The sequence below is a fragment of the Triticum aestivum genome, chromosome 2B, assembly GCF_018294505.1.
Source record: "Triticum aestivum cultivar Chinese Spring chromosome 2B, IWGSC CS RefSeq v2.1, whole genome shotgun sequence".
Classification (NCBI taxonomy): domain Eukaryota; kingdom Viridiplantae; phylum Streptophyta; class Magnoliopsida; order Poales; family Poaceae; genus Triticum; species Triticum aestivum.
The window spans coordinates 596,530,240-596,549,586 of NC_057798.1; the positions used below are offsets into that span (position 1 = coordinate 596,530,240).

The 19,347-nt window shown below is 47.0% G+C and overlaps 1 long non-coding RNA gene across 3 annotated transcripts; it reads right to left on the reverse strand.

Moving 5' to 3' along the window:
• Nucleotides 1-841: 841 nt before the first annotated feature.
• On the reverse strand, nt 842-4,180 carry LOC123046225 (uncharacterized). Of its 3 annotated transcripts, none has more exons than XR_006422040.1 (6): nt 4,020-4,180; nt 3,647-3,902; nt 2,571-2,735; nt 2,287-2,491; nt 1,647-2,207; nt 842-1,441 (listed from the first exon to the last, which is right to left on the reverse strand). It is a non-coding gene; the product is annotated as an uncharacterized lncRNA (long non-coding RNA). The 3 variants fall into 3 exon arrangements; XR_006422039.1 differs by lacking the exon at nt 842-1,441 and having other exon boundaries at nt 1,663-1,923; nt 2,015-2,207; XR_006422041.1 differs by lacking the exon at nt 842-1,441 and having other exon boundaries at nt 1,663-1,923; nt 2,015-2,207; nt 3,647-3,828; nt 4,020-4,157.
• Between the last annotated feature and the right edge of the window lie 15,167 nt (nt 4,181-19,347).

A 19,347-nucleotide genomic window follows, 5' to 3' on the forward strand; every position in this document is an offset into this window, starting at 1 on the left:
TCAAATTTCAGAGGACCACCAGGGGCCCCATCTTGCTGTGACTGGTAGTGAGGAGCAGCCTCAGAATAGCGTCATGTATCATAAAAATTATGCTTGGAGTGAAAACAAACAAACTTGCATCATAATGTGCTACCAACTGTACACTGCATGTTACCTACAAAGCAAACTGAAAGAAAAGTATTTCTTGTTTGAGAACCGAAGAGACATGTACGCATATCATGGTATGAAAAGATAATAGAGTTGCAATCTGATGCAATCATCAAGACATGTTTGAGTGTCGTGAGGATGGAGTCAGAGCTTCACGGCCACCTGAAGCAAAGAAGTGCAGTCGTATTGGATTTACCAGGAGCCGGTCATCATCACCATACAACAAGAGATGCAAGCAATTGGTCCTCTTCTCTTGAGAGAATGAATGAATGAGCTTACCACAAATAAATCTGTTGTTGCCGCTGCAAGTCAGGCTTATAGCGATAGAACTTGCAGCCCCTGCTGAACGCGAATGACAGCCCCTTCCACTCTGAACCCATTGCACAAATCACAATTACACCCCCACTCCATGAACACATTTAATTTGCATTCTGAGGTGCCAGATGATGCCGACGCCAAAGGGGTCGTAGCCATAGATGACGAAGGAGTGGTCGGCACTGACGAAGTCCATGAAGGCGTCGAAGATGGCCATTGGGTCCTGCCCAGCCATGTCGGCATCGCCGGGGAAGCTAGGAATGCATAGTTGGCTCTCATTAAATCAGAAACATTGTGTCAGTTATAAAATCCATGCAAAACATTACTTAATGATTCATTGAACAACATGAGAGCTAAAACCAAGTTCGAGTGTCATCTATTCAAAAAATAATGTTCGGTATTGATCATGAATTGTTAAGGAAAAAGTAAGAAGAGCATGACAATGTTAATAAATAACGACAGCGAACACACACACGCATGCTCAACAGTGTCAGGAAGCACATACATTAGTAGGAAGTACACACAGCGGTAGGGCACATCACGTACACATGCTGGGTACAAACAAACAATCTTAGTACACAAAAAACAGAGCAAGGATAAATAAGTCGGATATTCGATTCGGAGCCCAGGCTCAGATGCTCCTGAAATCATCCCCGTCTGCTAGCATGTGGATCTGTGCTAGTTGATGTATTTCTGCCGGTATAGTAGACGTATTGCAGGCAAATAAAGCCAACTCGTGGGTGCATTAAATGAGATGACAGCTTGTAAGGCAGAGACGGAACATCTTTTGCGGTCACGGCTCAGTCATTTAGCTGTGCCTGAGCCGCCTCCTTGCCACGACCGCTGTAACGGCTACCCGATCTACCCGCAGTTATTATATCTCGCACTGGTCGTCTCCCACACCGAAACTATATCCTCATCGCCGCCGCTGGACACCACCTCTACAAGTGCAGCCGTTGCCAAGCAAGCATGACATTTGCTGCAAAAGAACACCCACAGAGACGACTCTAAGAAATTCAGTCACGGATTTACAATTCAGACAGCTAATCAAAGTTTGCGCATCGCCAAACATGCGCGACAATTGCTTCAAAGAAATAGCCCAATTTCTGTCAGCTACAGCGATGACACTTATAAATTCAGTCATGGATTTTCGTCCCTTAAACACAGGTCTGCAAGTTGGTTACCTATAAAGCAAGAGACTGAATCACCAACACCAAGTATAACATTGCGAATTCAGATAGATGGTAATCTGTCCATACAACCACACGTACATACTCCCACTGTAGAGAGGGAGTACTTTCACTTAGTCTGCTTAGGTCTTGAATTACAAATTCAATACAGGTCCATAGTTTTTCACCCACAATACCTTTATCTTCTTTAGCCAATCAATTATGTAGCCCATCAAATCAGAGTTCATCATCATGCTATCCCAGCCCACTTCATCGTCTCCCCTGCATAGCTCTTCCCGCATCGTATCCAAACATCCCAGAGTCAGTATCTCCAACAGCAACAAAATGATGCAGCATAAGATGCCAACAAGCAAGGTATGTACCACAAAACGGGGATCAAAATCCGTCTCCATCTCACAAGCCACCCCGCAGTACATCCTCTTCTCTTTTGCACTTAGCACGTGCTGCATGCATCTCCAGACATTTAACATTAACTCACCACCAAGAGTTAACTCATCCTTCAGGTCCTGACCAGATGCCACTGCAAGTATTGGATGAAAGTGCCAGAACCATTTCCTGTAAGGAAGACAGTATTATCACAATGATCAGAGAAACCCACCGAAGCAACGCATGGTGATCAGTTTCAAGTCTTTACTTTCGTATGACGTTTTTGTCACAGCCCAGCATGTTGATGTAGAACCGGAGGACATCGTAATCAGATGGGTCAACAAAATGAACTGAAGATGGGTCAAAATGCAATCAACACAAGTATATTCAGACCGCCATGGATCTCTATGTTTTACATCCGACATCTCCTTCACGCAGCCTCGAGAGCAGACTCCTTGCTTGATCGAAACCCCCTGCTGGACAGATGTCATTCCTTAGTGCCTCAAAACCTCGAAAGGAAACAGAAGGAGAAATAACAAACGTCGCACGAACCTTCGAAAAGTCCCGGATGATTTATGTCTTGGTCAACTAAATCCAGGGCCGCCGCACCAAGTGTGCGCGCACTTTGATCCTCGTCAATTGATCCACATCCACCCCATTCTGCACCATCCTCTGTTGTGCCCCTCTTCAATGGAATAATCCCAGTAGATCGCGCGTCTGCACGGCAAACATGGAAAGTACAAGCATAAGCCACCATTAATTCTTTTACATCTCTGTTTACTGATACTAACCAATAAAATGGAAAACCAGGAGCACATGAGGCTCTCTGGGTGGTTCTGGCACCCACAGATTCTTCCTTCGGTTCGAACCAGTCTATGTAAGACCAGCTAAAGCTTTCTAGGAACGCAATCACAAACATCTCCTTCGCTGAGATTATGTAGTTCACTTTTGGCTCAGTCTAGTAAGATGTAAGGAATTTCCCCACAATGAGCCCTGACCCTTTGTTGGGTGCAACTTGTGTATCTTCATATATCAACTAAGCATTTTATGTTAAACCATAATTATCAATTTCATGAGCAGTTCATCTTTTTTCAAAAAAAATATCATCCAGTCAAAACATCTCCATGTCACAATTTTCATCCTCATCTAGGTTCAGCAAGGCTCTGCCAAAATTCACAGCGTTTTGTTTTCAACTTCATTGCATATTACTTGCAAACTTGAGTTGCCAAACGAAACTTAGCCCGAGTTCAAGTCTTATTACACTTTTTGTAGGCTCCTCTGCGTATTTGCGAATCGAGAGCTCTAGCGAACTCATCCTAGAGGGGCATGGTGTCCGGTCTGGTGGCACACTACCAAGACGTAACCTGAATTTTGTAGCAAAACACTTCTTTAGCTAGATCGGCTGGAAAAGAGGATTATTGAAATAATTGCTTCAGGCCAAGCAGATAGAACAATAAATTATTAGAAACAACTCTTGGTGTGAAGATAACTACGGAGTAGATCATATCCTCAGGTTGCAATCGTCCAGACTAAAACTATATTATACTCGTATCAACCATCGCCAAGCAAATCAACATTTAGCCACTTCGAACAAATACAGTTAACCAGGAAAGGAATTCGGGGCATACCTCTTTGTCCATCCGGGCGCCTCTGGGTTGACCCTGTCAGTTGAGTGCACAGACCTAGTGGGAGATGCCTCCCGTCGCCGGCGCATGCCACCCTGTGCCTTCTCCGGGCCACCGCCACCAACTTGCTGCCCGCATCCAGAACTAGCATTTTGAATCTATCGGCATGCCAGGGTTGGCTTGACCTGGAGGTAATAATGCCAGGGGGAGCGGATCTGAATGTTAAAGGTTGTCGGTGAAATCCTCCCGGAGTGGAAACCTACAACACACGGCCATGGGCGACGACCGGTCTCGGCGTCAGCTTTCTTCTCCGGCATGCCCACTGAGCAACAAATCTCAGAAACTGCAGATTTCTAGAGAGGATAGATGCACTAACCGGTCGATGGCATCCAGCAAGAACTCAAGCCCGCATCTTCCATCCCGGAGTCGCCGGGGCAAGACGCAGCCGCCGCAGGCCCGAACGTATTGTGGGGTGGGGGAAGGGGTGGACTCCGGTCACGGAGGGGTTTCCAGAACGTGATGTAGGGAGCTCCTCGCTGGCGCCTTATGCGCCAGCAAACGAACCCAGCGCCCACGCGCTTGCTTATGTGGGCCGGCCCAAAAACGAGCCGCAGAGCTCGTTCAACGTGCGCCTTTCGACGATGCATCGTGGTTCACTTCTCGTGGTTGACCGGTCAACAGTTGATCGCTAGCTCCTTTTCCTTCGTACACCTTTCGTTCCTTCGTTGTTTTTTTCTTTTTTTCTGTTGCTTCGTTCACAAAGCTCAAGAACACATGGATCTGAAAAAATTACGAATTTCAAAAACAGTTCACTAATTTGAAAAAGTTCATCAATTCTAAAAAAAGTTAATCAAAATTTGAACACAAAATAGAAAAAAGTTCATCCAAGTTGAAAAAGTTCATCGGATTTGAAAAAAGTTCATCGGATTTGAAAAATGTTCACCAAATTTGACAAAAAAGATCGTCAGTTTGAAAAAGTTCATCAAGTTTGACAAAAAGTTCATCGAGTTTAAAAAAAGCTCATCGAGTTTAAAAAAAGTTCATCAAATTAAAAAAAAGTTCATCGGTTTTTAAAAAAAGTTCATCAAATTTGAAAAAAGTTCACCGATTTTACAAAAATTTGGTCGCCTTTGAAAAAGTTCACGAATTTTAAGAATGAGAAAAAACAATGATAGAAAAAAAGAAAGAAAACTGGAAAAACAGGTGTCTTTTTCTCGTTTTATAAAGAAAAGATAAAGAACAATACTACCACATGATGTGATCTAGTCTAACTGGTTGGTGTCGCTAGCTAAAGGAACGGGCGGGGTTCTAGTCGCGGCAGGCGCACCTTTTTTTGGGTTTTCAAGAAACAAACATCAAAGCAGGATGGGCCGGCCCGCTATGAAACCAAGTGTAAACGGGGGTGTGCGCCCTGTACGATTTGGGCCCGCGAAACCGGCACTATTCATACTGTATAGCCGTTGTATGATCCTTTTCCAGTGTTTCGTTTCAGACGTGTCAGACCCAATTGTTCAGATCCCAAGTCACGGACGGACGCTTGCGATTTCGGAAGCATCTGAGCTCGAGCTCCGAATCGCTGCATAAATAAGTTTGCTTTCTCAAGAAATAAATTAGGGTTCACAGGAACTTCTCAACGTGCTTTTGTTGCACATTCTTGGATAAAATTTGCGGTGACCATTGCTCTGCTTTGAGACTAAAAGCAAACACAAAGCGAACAGAAAGTGAACATACATGTTCCTCTCGATTCAGGGCACGCCCTAGCGGCGCTCCTCACTGGCCGCAACGCCGCCACGCCCTGCCGTTGGCTTATGTGATTGCCTCCGTACCGTCGTCCCACGGGTCAGGGGGCACGCACTTCAGGGGCTGCTCGCTGGCCGCAACGCCGCCACGCCCTGAGGTCACGCCGCCAAGCCCTTGCGGCGGTCCGCGCCGTCGTCCCACGATTCGGGGCCCTCGACCAGGGCACGATCGATGAGTCCGACGGAGGCAGCAGACAGTGCGAACGGGCGGCAGCGGAGGACAAAGACGGCGCGGGTTTGCAAAAAGGAGGAAGACGATGTGGAGGGACGGCAGCGGAGGAGAAATCGCGTCTTCCCTGTGATTGCATCGCGTCTTCCTTGTGAGGTCGGCGGCGGCGATCTCGTGCGCCCTGTGAGGTCCGCGGCGGCGGTTGGTGGCGGCGTTCTCGTGCGCCTTGTGAGGTCCACGGCGGCGAGGTCGCCCCTCCCTTATCTCGTGCATCTGCAACAACAGATCGTACGTCAAAGGGACCAAGAGGAGCGTATGTGGTCTTTTTTAGTGCGGGTAGGAGGAGCGGAGACGAAACGGACGAAAGTGGTGGGACGAAAATAAACCATAGATACTATTCACCAACTCAGACATTAGGAGTAGAGATTCCGATGATGGCGGGAAACACACTATTAAAATCTGAAATATCATCAATCAATGCATTTTATAAGTAGATAAATGTATCTCGTACTTTACAAAACTACCCCATTAAACTCATGCATTAATTTAGATTAATTACAGTGCATGCATGCTTGGCTACTGTATAAGTAGGAACGTTACATGCATTGGGGTGTTTCTTTTTAATTCTTGCATGCGAAGATTTAATGCCCCTTAAAAACTAAAAATGAGATGAAGATGAGCTCTTTAAATTGAAAAAACAAAAAAAAATTAAGATAAACCCTATAAACCGGAAAGGGGAGAGAGTATGCTCTTTTTTTTGGAAATGGAAGGTAGATCGAGTTCTACCTTATATATTCCAAAAGGCTAAAAGGCGGAGCCAAGAAGCCATGGGTAACGGTCACATACAAGAGCTCATATTATGCACCGTGGTGCAGGGCCATGAGCAGCCCGAACAGAGACCAGAAAGAAAGAAGGGAAAAGAGAAGTGGAAGCAAAACTTGGCTTAACTATGCTATGCCAACAGCGATTGTGACCAGCAAACAAGAGCAGTTTTGTCTTCAGGGCTTCGGGCGCGGTGGCTCCAAAGAGTTAAGAGCTCAGCGGCATACATCCTGATGTAAGGCGGAGACCAGCGCTTATTGTTGAAAATCCGGTCGTTTCTGGCATGCCAAAGGGTGACCATAGCAGCAGCAATCAGCACATGGAGTTTACGTGAAGCTGGCAAGCGCAAGTGAGCCTGATGTACGAATGCCAAAAAATCCACAGAGCGGAGAGCATCCTCAAGAAGGCCAAATCTCTCCCACAAGGCAGAAGCAGAAGCACATCTCAAGGCAATATGGCTGAAAGACTTGATAGCTGGGCATATGTCGCAGAAAGCATGTGGGGCAATAGAAGTCCACTGTTTTTTTAGCCATATTATCCTGTGTATTCAGACGGCCCCAGTAGGCCAACCATATGAAAATTCTGTGCTTCAAGGGGATGATTGAATCCCAAACCCGTTGTTGAAAGTTGCAGGAGACACCTCTGAAGTTCAGCAAGCGATAGAAGAAAGCAGTGGACATTTGCTTGGCATATATAGACGATAAGCGGTGATCCTGGTCCGAGGAGGAGGGCTGGATATTGAGCAGGATGCCCATAAGATCAGCCAACTCTCTAGCAGCCGTCTGAGAAAGATTTGGGTGTAACTGGATGACCCACCCGTGATCAAAGAACTGAGAAGCAACAGAGCACCACGCCTTCTTGGCAAAGGAAAACAGAACTAGAAATTCATAGCAAAGACGACCCACGGGTAACCATTTGTCCTTCCAGAAAGATATAAGATGCCCAGTGCCCAAAGAGCAGTGGGAGGCAGCAGTTACCAAAGGAATAAACTGCTTGAAGTTCTTCCAGAGCGGCGTGTCCCTGTAATGGCTACCAGAAAACAGATGTTGCTTGCAATATTGCTCTGCAAACCATTGGAAGCAGGGGACATCGGACCGTTGGATGATCTTGGCCACAAACTTGCATAACATGGCACTATTGTCAGCAGTGAGGTCTCTCACACCTAGTCCCCCACACTCTTTTGGCAAAGAGACGTAATCCCATGCCACTAAGCAATGTCCGCCCTTAACAGTAGCTTTGCCTTGCCAAAAAAATGCCCGTAACAGACTCTCAAGCTTAGAAATGGACTCCTTTGGCCAAAGAAAGCATGTCATAAAGTAGCTGGGAATGCTAGCTAAGACTGAGTTGATTAAAGTTAACCGGCCTCCAGCAGACAGAAGAGCAGCCAACCAGCCAGACAGTCTTTTATCAACCCTATGGATAACTGGCAGAAGCATACCGTGCCTGATCTTATGCAAGGAGAGAGGAAGACCTAGGTATGTGCAAGGGAAGGAGGACACAGGGCAACCAAAGAGAGCAGCAATCTGGCTGGCAACCGTGCTGTCCATGCAAACAGGGACTAGATTATTTTGTGGAAGTTGATATGTAAGCCCGAGAAATCCGAGAAGGCAGTGAGGATTTGCTTGACGACGCTGGCTTGTTGTAGATTCCCTTGGAAAATGTGACACTCCAAAATTTTTATTTGGTTTTTATCAAAAACTTTGTGGTTTTGAGGAGAGACCTTTTTAAAAATTTTCTTTTTCAGAAAAACCTTCCTCTTAAAAACCTCCTTTTGCCTTGGCAGGGATTTTATTTCTTTCAAACTTTGATGGTTGATCTTTTGCAAACTTCTTCTCTGTTAGTTCCCTCTAAAAATTTAATTTTTTTGGGAGTTTTAATTTGTTTTATTTTTAAATGAAGCTCTATGAAAATTTGGGATTTTCTTATCTTTAAAGCCACCCTTGGCTTTGTATTTTTGCCCATGAGATAAAACCCCTCCAAAACCTTCCCTCCCCCTTGTGATCAACCTAAATTCTCTGTCCCAACTAATCCAAACTGGTTTTGGATTTTATTCTAATTATTTTTTCCCCTCAATTCAATTCTGAATATTATTTGGAGCCTGAGGGATTTTCAAAGCAAGTACACTTTTTCATTTGAGTTTTGACCTCAAACCAATTCTCCTGGATTGTCCTTTGAACCCACAACCCAGAACCATCTTGATCCACTCCTCCTCTTTTCAAATTTTTCAAAATACAGTCTCTGCAAGTTTGGACCAGATTTGCCAAATTTGGTGAAATTCATATCCACACTGCTCCAAAAATTCCACCAAAAATCATGCAGCCTACTTGAGCAAGGAGAAGCCACTCCACCAAAAAAATCAGCTCAAGGAAAAATCACCAGAGGCCAATTTCATTCGATCGAACACCTTGTGGGCACTGTTACTGTTTAAAGTTCAGAAAATTCAGTTTCAGTGTCATCTTCCGTTCGACAGTTTCAGTCACGCGGCCACAGTGCCCTTGGCACGTTCCTCGCCGCCTCTTCCTCTTGTCCGAAGCTGCACACGCGTGCGTGGAGCCTTCCTGGCGTCGGTAGCGCGCTGGCTCGCCCTCGCCGGCGTCTTCTGCGGCGTCGGGACCTCCCGTGGCGGCCGACAGGAGGCACACCACGGCAGAACGCCGTTCCGCGCCGCCCATCGCTCCCTGGCTCTCCGCGTGGCCTCATGCACGCCAGCGCACGCCCGTAGCACAGCCACCGTGGCCGGCAAGCACGGAACGCGCTCTCCGCCGCCGACGGGCCCGCGCCATCCCCGTTCCGTCGAGCTCGCCCTTAACACCAAAACCCCGGCCAGTTTAACACCAAAACGGACCCATTGAACCTCCGTGATGACGCTCGACCCCCTAACCACCCCGACCGAGCACTGCGCCACCGTAATCGCTCGTCGGTGATCCTCGTTCACGGCAACCGCCTCGGACCGCCTATATAAAGGGGTCCCGAGCTCACTCTCGTGCACGCAGCACCTCCACTACTCACCAACACCCCGCCAGGCCACTAGGGGGACCTCGAGGAGGTCTTCTCCCCCAGCTCCGGCCGCCTCGCCCCGCCTCGGCCTCCAGCCCGATTCGTTCTGGTGAGGCCATCTCCGGCGCTCAAACCCCGTTCGTTACCCTCTCTAGCTGCCAGGAGCATAACCCCCTCTTCAATTTAACCTTTGCAGCCCTCTCCGACGAGCCCCTCGACCACCCGAGCCGCCGTCCGCCGGAGCAAAGCTCGCCGTCGACGTGGTGCTCGCCGACCGACTCCACCACCATCAACTGACGCGGAAGGGTGCCCTGAGCACGGAGGTACTCTCCGATCTCTCTGCCTCGCCGTGGATCGCCGCCGGCGACCACCGCGGCTCTCGGGCGCCGGCGAACTCTGCCGCCCCGTTTGAACATTTGAACCTGACGGGTGGGACCCCACCGTCAGCCTCTCTGCTCTCTCTTTCGAATCGTTTTCTGGAAGCGCCTTCGGGCAGAATGAGTTTTCTCTTCGGGCTTGCGTAGTCGCTACCGAAGCGTTTTCTGTTTTTATAAATTAGCCCCTGGAAATCTTCTGTTTCATTACAGATAAGTCCCTGGACAAAAACCCTTATAACTTTTAATCAGAAAAGTATTTTTGATTGATTCTTTTTCTGTTCTCTTTAAAATTTTGTCTAGTTTTTTATCAGATTTATTTGAAAAATATTTGGTTTACCTTCTGTGCACTCCTTGGTATTTACGTTAGCGCGTATATTTTCTTTAAACCGTAGATACCGAAGGAGGTGACGGAGCCGCGAACTTCACCGAGCTAGGCTCCGACTACTCTGAACCACGCAAGCATGTTTGAACTTTTGATATGATGAGTGTCTTGGCATGTTTTGCATTTAGTTAGTTTCATGGCATGTTGGTGAGCATACCGATGAACGTTATTTTATGTGATAATAAGGTGAGTGAGTTCGATGATCCATACGTGGATGAATGTGAATATGAATGGCCATGTGTTGGCATGAGGATGGGTACGATGGCAGTGTTGTAGCATGCCAGTCTTACGCCAGACTTGTTGGAAATATGCCCTAGAGGCAATAATAAAAGCATTATTATTATATTTCCTTGTTCATGATAATTGTCTTTATTCATGCTATAATTGTGTTATCCGGAAATCGTAATACATGTATGAATAACAGACACCAACATGTCCCTAGTGAGCCTCTAGTTGACTAGCTCGTTGATCAACAGATAGTCATGGTTTCCTGACTATGGACACTGGATGTCATTGATAACGAGATCACATCATTGGGAGAATGATGTGATGGACAAGACCCAATCCTAAACATAGCACAAGATCGTATAGTTCATTTGCTAGAGTTTTCCAATGTCAAAGTATCTTTTCCTTAGACCATGAGATCGTGTAACTCCCGGATACCGTAGGAGTGCTTTGGGTATGCCAAACGTCACAATGTAACTGGGTGACTATAAAGGTAGACTACAGGTATCTCCGAAAGTGTCTGTTGGGTGACATGGATCAAGACTGGGATTTGTCACTCCGTATGACGGAGAGGTATCACTGGGCCCACTCGGTAATGCATCATCATAATGAGCTCAAAGTGACCAAGTGTCTGGTCACGGGATCATGCATTACGGTACGAGTAAAGTGACTTGTCGGTAACGAGATTGAACGAGGTATTGGGATACCGACGATCGAATCTCGGGCAAGTAACATATCGATAGACAAAGGGAATAGCGTACGGGATTGATTAAATCCTCGACATCGTGGTTCATCCGATGAGATCATCGTGGAGCATGTGGGAGCCAACATGGGTATCCAGATCCCGCTGTTGGTTATTGATCGGAGAGTCGTCTCGGTCATGTCTGCTTGTCTCCCGAACCCGTAGGGTCTACACACTTAAGGTTCGGTGACGCTAGGGTTATGAAGATATGTATATGCAGAAACCCGAATGTTGTTCGGAGTCCCGGATGAGATCCCAGACGTCACGAGGAGTTCCGGAATGGTCCGGAGGTAAAGAATTATATATAGGAAGTGCTATTTCGGGCATCGGGACAAGTTTCGGGGTTATCGGTATTGTACCGGGACCACCGGAAGGGTCCCGGGGTCCACCGGGTGGGGCCACCTGTCCCGGGGGGCCACATGGGCTGTAGGGGGTGCGCCTTGGCCTAGATGGGCCGAGGGCACCAGCCCCTATAGGCCCATGCGCCTAGGGTTTCCACCATGGAAGAGTCCATGTGGTGGAAGGCACCCCTAGGTGCCTTGGGGGGGAGGGAAACCTCCCCTTGGCCGCCGCCCCCCTAGTAGATGCCATCTACTAGGGCCGGCGCCCCCCCTTGGCACCCCTATATATAGTGGGGGGAGAGGAGGGATTTTACACCAGCCCCTGGCGCCTCCATCTCCCCCCGTTACGTCTCTCCCTCGTAGTCTCGGCGAAGCCCTGCTGCCGTGACGCCCTGCATCCACCACCACGCCGTCGTGCTGCTGGATCTTCATCAACCTCTCCTCCCCCCTTGCTGGATCAAGAAGGAGGAGACGTCTCCCGTCCCGTACGTGTGTTGAACGCGGAGGTGCCGTCCGTTCGGCGCTGGTCATCGGTGATTTGGATCACGTCGAGTACGACTACATCATCACCGTTCTTTTGAACGCTTCCGTGCGCGATCTACAAAGGTATGTAGATGCATCTAATCACTCGTTGCTAGATGAACTCCTAGATGATCTTGGTGAAACGAGTAGGAAAATTTTTGTTTTCTGCAACGTTCCCCAACAGTGGCATCATGAGCTAGGTCTATGCGTAGTTCTTCTTGCGCGAGTAGAACACAATTTGTTGTGGGCGTAGATTTGTCAACTTTCTTGCCGTTACTAGTCCTTTCTTGCTTCAGCGGTATTGTGGGATGAAGCGGCCCGGACCAACCTTACACGTACGCTTACGTGAGACCGGTTCCACCGACTAACATGCACTAGTTGCATAAGGTGGCTGGCGGGTGTCTGTCTCTCCTACTTTAGTTGGAGCGGAATCGATGAACAGGGTCCTTATGAAGGGTAAATAGAAGTTGACAAATCACGTTGTGGCTTTAACGTAGGTAAGAAAACGTTCTTGCTAGAACCCTAATTCAGCCACGTAAAACTTGCAACAACAATTAGAGGACGTCTAACTTGTTTTTGCAGCAAGTGGTTTGTGATATGATATGGCCAAAGTTGTGATGAATGATGAATGATCTATATGTGATGTATGAGATGTTCATGCTATTGTAATAGGATTCACGACTTGCATGTCGATGAGTATGACAACCGGCAGGAGCCATAGGAGTTGTCTTTATTCTTTTATATGACCTGCGTGTCATCAAGAAACGCCATGTAAATTACTTTACTTTATTGCTAAACGCGTTAGCCATAGTAGTAGAAGTAATAGTTGGCGAGCAACTTCATGGAGACACGATGATGGAGATCATGATGATGGAGATCATGGTGTCAAGCCGGTGACAAGATGATCATGGAGCCCCAAGATGGAGATCAAAGGAGCTATGTGATAATGGCCATATCATGTCACGTTTATTATTTGATTGCATGTGATGTTTATCATGTTTTGCATCTTGTTTACTTAGAACGACGGTAGTAAATAAGATGATCCCTCACAATAATTTCAAGAAGTGTTCCCCCTAACTGTGCACCGTTGCGACAGTTCGCTGTTTCAAAACACCACGTGATGATCGGGTGTTTTATTCAGACGTTCACATACAACGGGTGTAAGACAGATTTACACATGCAAACACTTAGGTTGACTTGACGAGCCTAGCATGTACAGACATGGCCTCGGAACACAGAAGACCGAAAGGTCGAGCATGAGTCGTATAGTAGATACGATCAACATGAAGATGTTCACCGACGTTGACTAGTCCGTCTCACGTGATGATCGGACACGGTCTAGTTAAACTCGGATCATGTAATACTTAGATGACTGGAGGGATGTCTAATCTAAGTGGGAGTTCACTAATAATTTGATTAGTTGAACTTAATTATCATGAACTTAGTCTAAAATCTTTGCAATATGTCTTGTAGATCAAATGGCCAACGTAGTCCTCAACTTCAACGCGTTCCTAGAGAAAACTAAGCTGAAAGACGATGGCAGCAACTATACGGACTGGGTCCGGAACCTGAGGATCATCCTCATAGCTGCCAAGAAAGATTATGTCCTACAAGCACCGCTTGGTGACGCACCCGTTCTCCCTGCAGAACAAGATGTTATGAACGCTTGGCAGGCACGTTCGATGACTACTCCCTCGTTCAGTGCGGCATGCTTTACAGCCTAGAGCCGGGGCTCCAAAAGCGTTTTGAGAGACATGGAGCATATGAGATGTTCGAAGAGCTGAAAATGGTTTTCCAAGCTCATGCCCGGGTCGAGAGATATGAAGTCTCCGACAAATTCTTCAGCTGTAAGATGGAGGAAAACAGTTCTGTCAGTGAGCACATACTCACTATGTCTGGGTTGCATAACCGCTTGACTCAGCTGGGAGTTAATCTCCCGGATGATGCGGTCATTGACAGAATCCTCCAGTCGCTTCCACCAAGCTACAAGAGCTTTGTGATGAACTTCAATATGCAGGGGATGGAAAAGACCATTCCTGAAGTATTTGCTATGCTGAAATCAGCAGAGGTAGAAGTCAGGAAGGAACATCAAGTGTTGATGGTCAATAAAACCACTAAGTTCAAGAAAGGCAAGGGTAAAAAGAACTTCAAGAAGGACGGCAAGGAGGTTGCCGCGCCCGGCAAGCAAGCTGCCGGGAAGAAGCCAAAGAATGGACCCAAGCCCGAGACTGAGTGCTTTTATTGCAAGGGAAGCGGTCACTGGAAGCGGAACTGCCCTAAGTACTTAGCGGATAAGAAGGCCGGCAAAACAAAAGGTATATGTGATATACATGTAATTGATGTGTACCTTACTAGTGCCCGTAGTAGCTCCTGGGTATTTGATACCGGTGCAGTTGCTCACATTTGTAACTCAAAGCAGGGGCTGCGGAATAAGCGGAAACTGGCAAAGGACGAGGTGACGATGCGCGTCGGGAATGGTTCCAAGGTCAATGTGATCGCCGTCGGCACGCTACCTCTGCATCTCCCTTCGGGATTAGTTTTAAACCTTAATAATTGTTATTTAGTGCCAGCTTTGAGCATGAACATTGTATCGGGATCTCGTTTAATTCGAGATGGCTACTCTTTTAAATCTGAGAATAATGGTTGTTCCATTTTTATGAGAGATATGTTTTATGGTCATGCTCCTATGGTGAATGGTTTATTCTTTATGAATCTCGAACGTGATGCTACACATGTTCATAATGTGAGTACCAAAAGAAGTAAGGTTGATAATGATAGTCCCACATACCTGTGGCACTGCCGCCTTGGTCACATAGGTGTCAAACGCATGAAGAAGCTCCATGCTGATGGACTTTTAGAGTCTCTTGATTATGAATCATTTGACACATGCGAACCATGCCTTATGGGTAAAATGACCAAGACTCCGTTCTCAGGAACAATGGAGCGAGCAACCGACTTATTGGAAATCATACATACTGATGTGTGCGGTCCAATGAGTGTTGAGGCTCGCGGTGGCTATCGTTATGTTCTCACCCTCACTGATGATTTAAGTAGGTATGGGTATATCTACTTAATGAAACACAAGTCTGAAACCTTTGAAAAGTTCAAGGAATTTCAGAGTGAGGTTGAAAATCAACGTGACAGGAAAATCAAGTTTCTACGATCAGATCGTGGAGGAGAATACTTGAGTCACGAGTTTGGGCACACTTAAGAAAATGTGGAATAGTTTCACAACTCACGCCGCCTGGAACACCTCAGCGTAATGGTGTGTCCGAACGTCGTAATCGCACTCTGTTAGATATGGTGCGATCTATGATGTCTCTTACCGATTTACCGCTTTCCTTTTGGGGCTATGCTTTAGAGACTGCCGCATTCACTTTAAATAGGGCTCCGTCGAAATCCGTTGAGACGACACCGTATGAATTATGGTTTGGGAAGAAACCTAAGCTGTCGTTTCTAAAAGTTTGGGGATGCGATGCTTATGTCAAGAAACTTCAACCTGAAAAGCTCGAACCCAAGTCGGAAAAATGCGTCTTCATAGGATACCCAAAAGAAACTATTGGGTACACCTTCTACCTCAGATCCGAAGGCAAGATCTTTGTTGCCAAGAATGGGTCCTTTCTAGAGAAAGAGTTTCTCTCGAAAGAAGTAAGTGGGAGGAAAGTAGAGCTTGATGAAGTATTACCTCTTGAACCGGAAAATGGCGCAACTCAAGAAAATGTTCCTGAGGTGCCAGCACCGACTAGAGAGGAAGTTAATGATAATGATCAAGATACTTCTGATCAAGCCCCTACTGAAATTCGAAGGTCCACAAGGACACGTTCCGCACCAGAGTGGTACGGCAACCCTGTCTTGGAAATCATGCTGTTAGACAACGGTGAACCTTCGAACTATGAAGAAGCGATGGCGGGCCCGGATTCCGACAAATGGCTAGAAGCCATGAAATCCGAGATAGGATCCATGTATGAAAACGAAGTATGGACTTTGACTGACTTGCCCGTTGAGCGGCGAGCCATAGAAAATAAATGGATCTTTAAGAAGAAGACAGACGCGGATGGTAATGTGACCATCTATAAAGCTCGGCTTGTCGCTAAGGGTTATCGACAAGTTCAAGGGGTTGACTACGATGAGACTTTCTCACCGGTAGCGAAGCTGAAGTCCGTCCGAATCATGTTAGCAATTGCCGCATTCTATGATTACGAAATATGGCAAATGGACGTCAAAACGGCATTCCTTAATGGTTTCCTTAAGGAAGAATTGTATATGATACAGCCGGAAGGTTTTGTCGATCCTAAGAATGCTGACAAAGTGTGCAAGCTCCAACGCTCGATTTATGGGCTGGTGCAAGCATCTCGGAGTTGGAACATTCGCTTTGATGAGATGATCAAAGCGTTTGGGTTTACACAGACTTATGGAGAAGCCTGCGTTTACAAGAAAGTGAGTGGGAGCTCTGTAGCATTTCTCATATTATATGTAGATGACATACTTTTGATGGGAAATGATATAGAACTCTTGGACAGCATCAAGGCCTACTTGAATAAAAGTTTTTCAATGAAGGACCTTGGAGAAGCTGCTTATATATTAGGCATCAAAATCTATAGAGATAGATCGAGACGCCTCATAGGTCTTTCACAAAGCACATACCTTGATAAGATATTGAAGAAGTTCAATATGGATCAATCCAAGAAGGGGTTCTTGCCTGTGTTACAAGGTATGAAATTGAGCTCAGCTCAATGTCCGACCACGGCAGAAGATATAGAAGAGATGAGCGTCATCCCCTATGCCTCAGCCATAGGTTCTATTATGTATGCCATGCTGTGTACCAGACCTGATGTTAACCTTGCCGTCAGTTTGGTAGGAAGGTACCAAAGTAATCCCGGCAAGGAACACTGGACAGCGGTCAAGAATATCCTGAAGTACCTGAAAAGGACTAAGGAAATGTTTCTCGTTTATGGAGGTGACGAAGAGCTCGTCGTAAAGGGTTACGTCGACGCTAGCTTCGACACAGATCTGGATGACTCTAAGTCACAAACCGGATACGTGTATATTTTGAATGGTGGGGCAGTAAGCTGGTGCAGTTGCAAGCAAAGCGTCGTGGCGGGATCTACATGTGAAGCGGAGTACATGGCAGCCTCGGAGGCAGCACATGAAGCAATATGGGTGAAGGAGTTCATCACCGACCTAGGAGTCATACCCAATGCGTCGGGGCCGATCAAGCTCTTCTGTGACAACACTGGAGCTATTGCACTTGCCAAGGAGCCCAGGTTTCACAAGAAGACAAGGCACATCAAGCGTCGCTTCAACTCCATTCGTGAAAATGTTCAAGATGGAGACATAGAGATTTGTAAAGTACATACGGACCTGAATATAGCAGATCCGTTGACTAAACCTCTCCCTAGAGCAAAACATGATCAACACCAGAATTCCATGGGTGTTCGATTCATCACAATGTAACTAGATTATTGACTCTAGTGCAAGTGGGAGACTGTTGGAAATATGCCCTAGAGGCAATAATAAAAGCATTATTATTATATTTCCTTGTTCATGATAATTGTCTTTATTCATGCTATAATTGTGTTATCCGGAAATCGTAATACATGTGTGAATAACAGACACCAACATGTCCCTAGTGAGCCTCTAGTTGACTAGCTCGTTGATCAACAGATAGTCATGGTTTCCTGACTATGGACACTGGATGTCATTGATAACGAGATCACATCATTGGAGAATGATGTGATGGACAAGACCCAATCCTAAACATAGCACAAGATCGTATAGTTCGTTTGCTAGAGTTTTCCAATGTCAAAGTATCTTTTCCTTAGACCATGAGATCGTGTAACTCCCGGATACCGTAGGAGTGCTTTGGGTATGCCAAACGTCACAACGTAACTGGGTGACTATAAAGGTAGACTACGGGTATCTCCGAAAGTGTCTGTTGGGTGACATGGATCAAGACTGGGATTTGTCACTCCGTATGACGGAGAGGTATCACTGGGCCCACTCGGTAATGCATCATCATAATGAGCTCAGAGTGACCAAGTGTCTGGTCACGGGATCATGCATTACGGTACGAGTAAAGTGACTTGCCGGTAACGAGATTGAACGAGGTATTGGGATACCGACGATCGAATCTCGGGCAAGTAACATATCGATAGACAAAGGGAATAGCGTACGGGATTGATTAAATCCTCGACATCGTGGTTCATCCGATGAGATCATCGTGGAGCATGTGGGAGCCAACATGGGTATCCAGATCCCGCTGTTGGTTATTGACCGGAGAGTCGTCTCGGTCATGTCTGCTTGTCTCCCGAACCCGTAGGGTGTACACACTTAAGGTTCGGTGACGCTAGGGTTATGAAGATATGTATATGCAGAAACCCGAATGTTGTTCGGAGTCCCGGATGAGATCCCAGATGTCACGAGGAGTTCCGGAATGGTCCGGAGGTAAAGAATTATATATAGGAAGTGCTATTTCGGGCATCGGGACAAGTTTTGGGGTTATCGGTGTTGTACCGGGACCACCGGAAGGGTCCCGGGGTCCACCGGGCGGGGCCACCTGTCCCGGGGGGCCACATGGGCTGTAGGGGGTGCGCCTTGGCCTAGATGGGCCGAGGGCACCAGCCCCTATAGGCCCATGCGCCTAGGGTTTCCACCATGGAAGAGTCCATGTGGTGGAAGGCACCCCTAGGTGCCTTGGGGGGGAGGGAAACCTCCCCTTGGCCGCCGCCCCCCCTAGTAGATGCCATCTACTAGGGCCGGCGCCCCCCCCCTTGGCACCCCTATATATAGTGGGGGGAGAGGAGGGATTTTACACCAGCCCCTGGCGCCTCCATCTCCCCCCGTTACGTCTCTCCCTCGTAGTCTCGGCGAAGCCCTGCTGCTGTGACGCCCTGCATCCACCACCACGCCGTCGTGCTGCTGGATCTTCATCAACCTCTCCTCCCCCCTTGCTGGATCAAGAAGGAGGAGACGTCTCCCGTCCCGTACGTGTGTTGAATGCGGAGGTGCCGTCCGTTCGGCGCTGGTCATCGGTGATTTGGATCACGTCGAGTACGACTACATCATCACCGTTCTTTTGAACGCTTCCGTGCGCGATCTACAAAGGTATGTAGATGCATCTAATCACTCGTTGCTAGATGAACTCCTAGATGATCTTGGTGAAACGAGTAGGAATTTTTTTTGTTTTCTGCAACGTTCCCCAACAAGACTATGTGACTTCAGTGTCAAACCATATCGGTCCAGTACCTATCATTTCCTTCCTTGTACTACCACATGTTTTCCGCAAGGAATATGGTTTAGTAAGTTGCAAACCGCTTCCATGGTACACA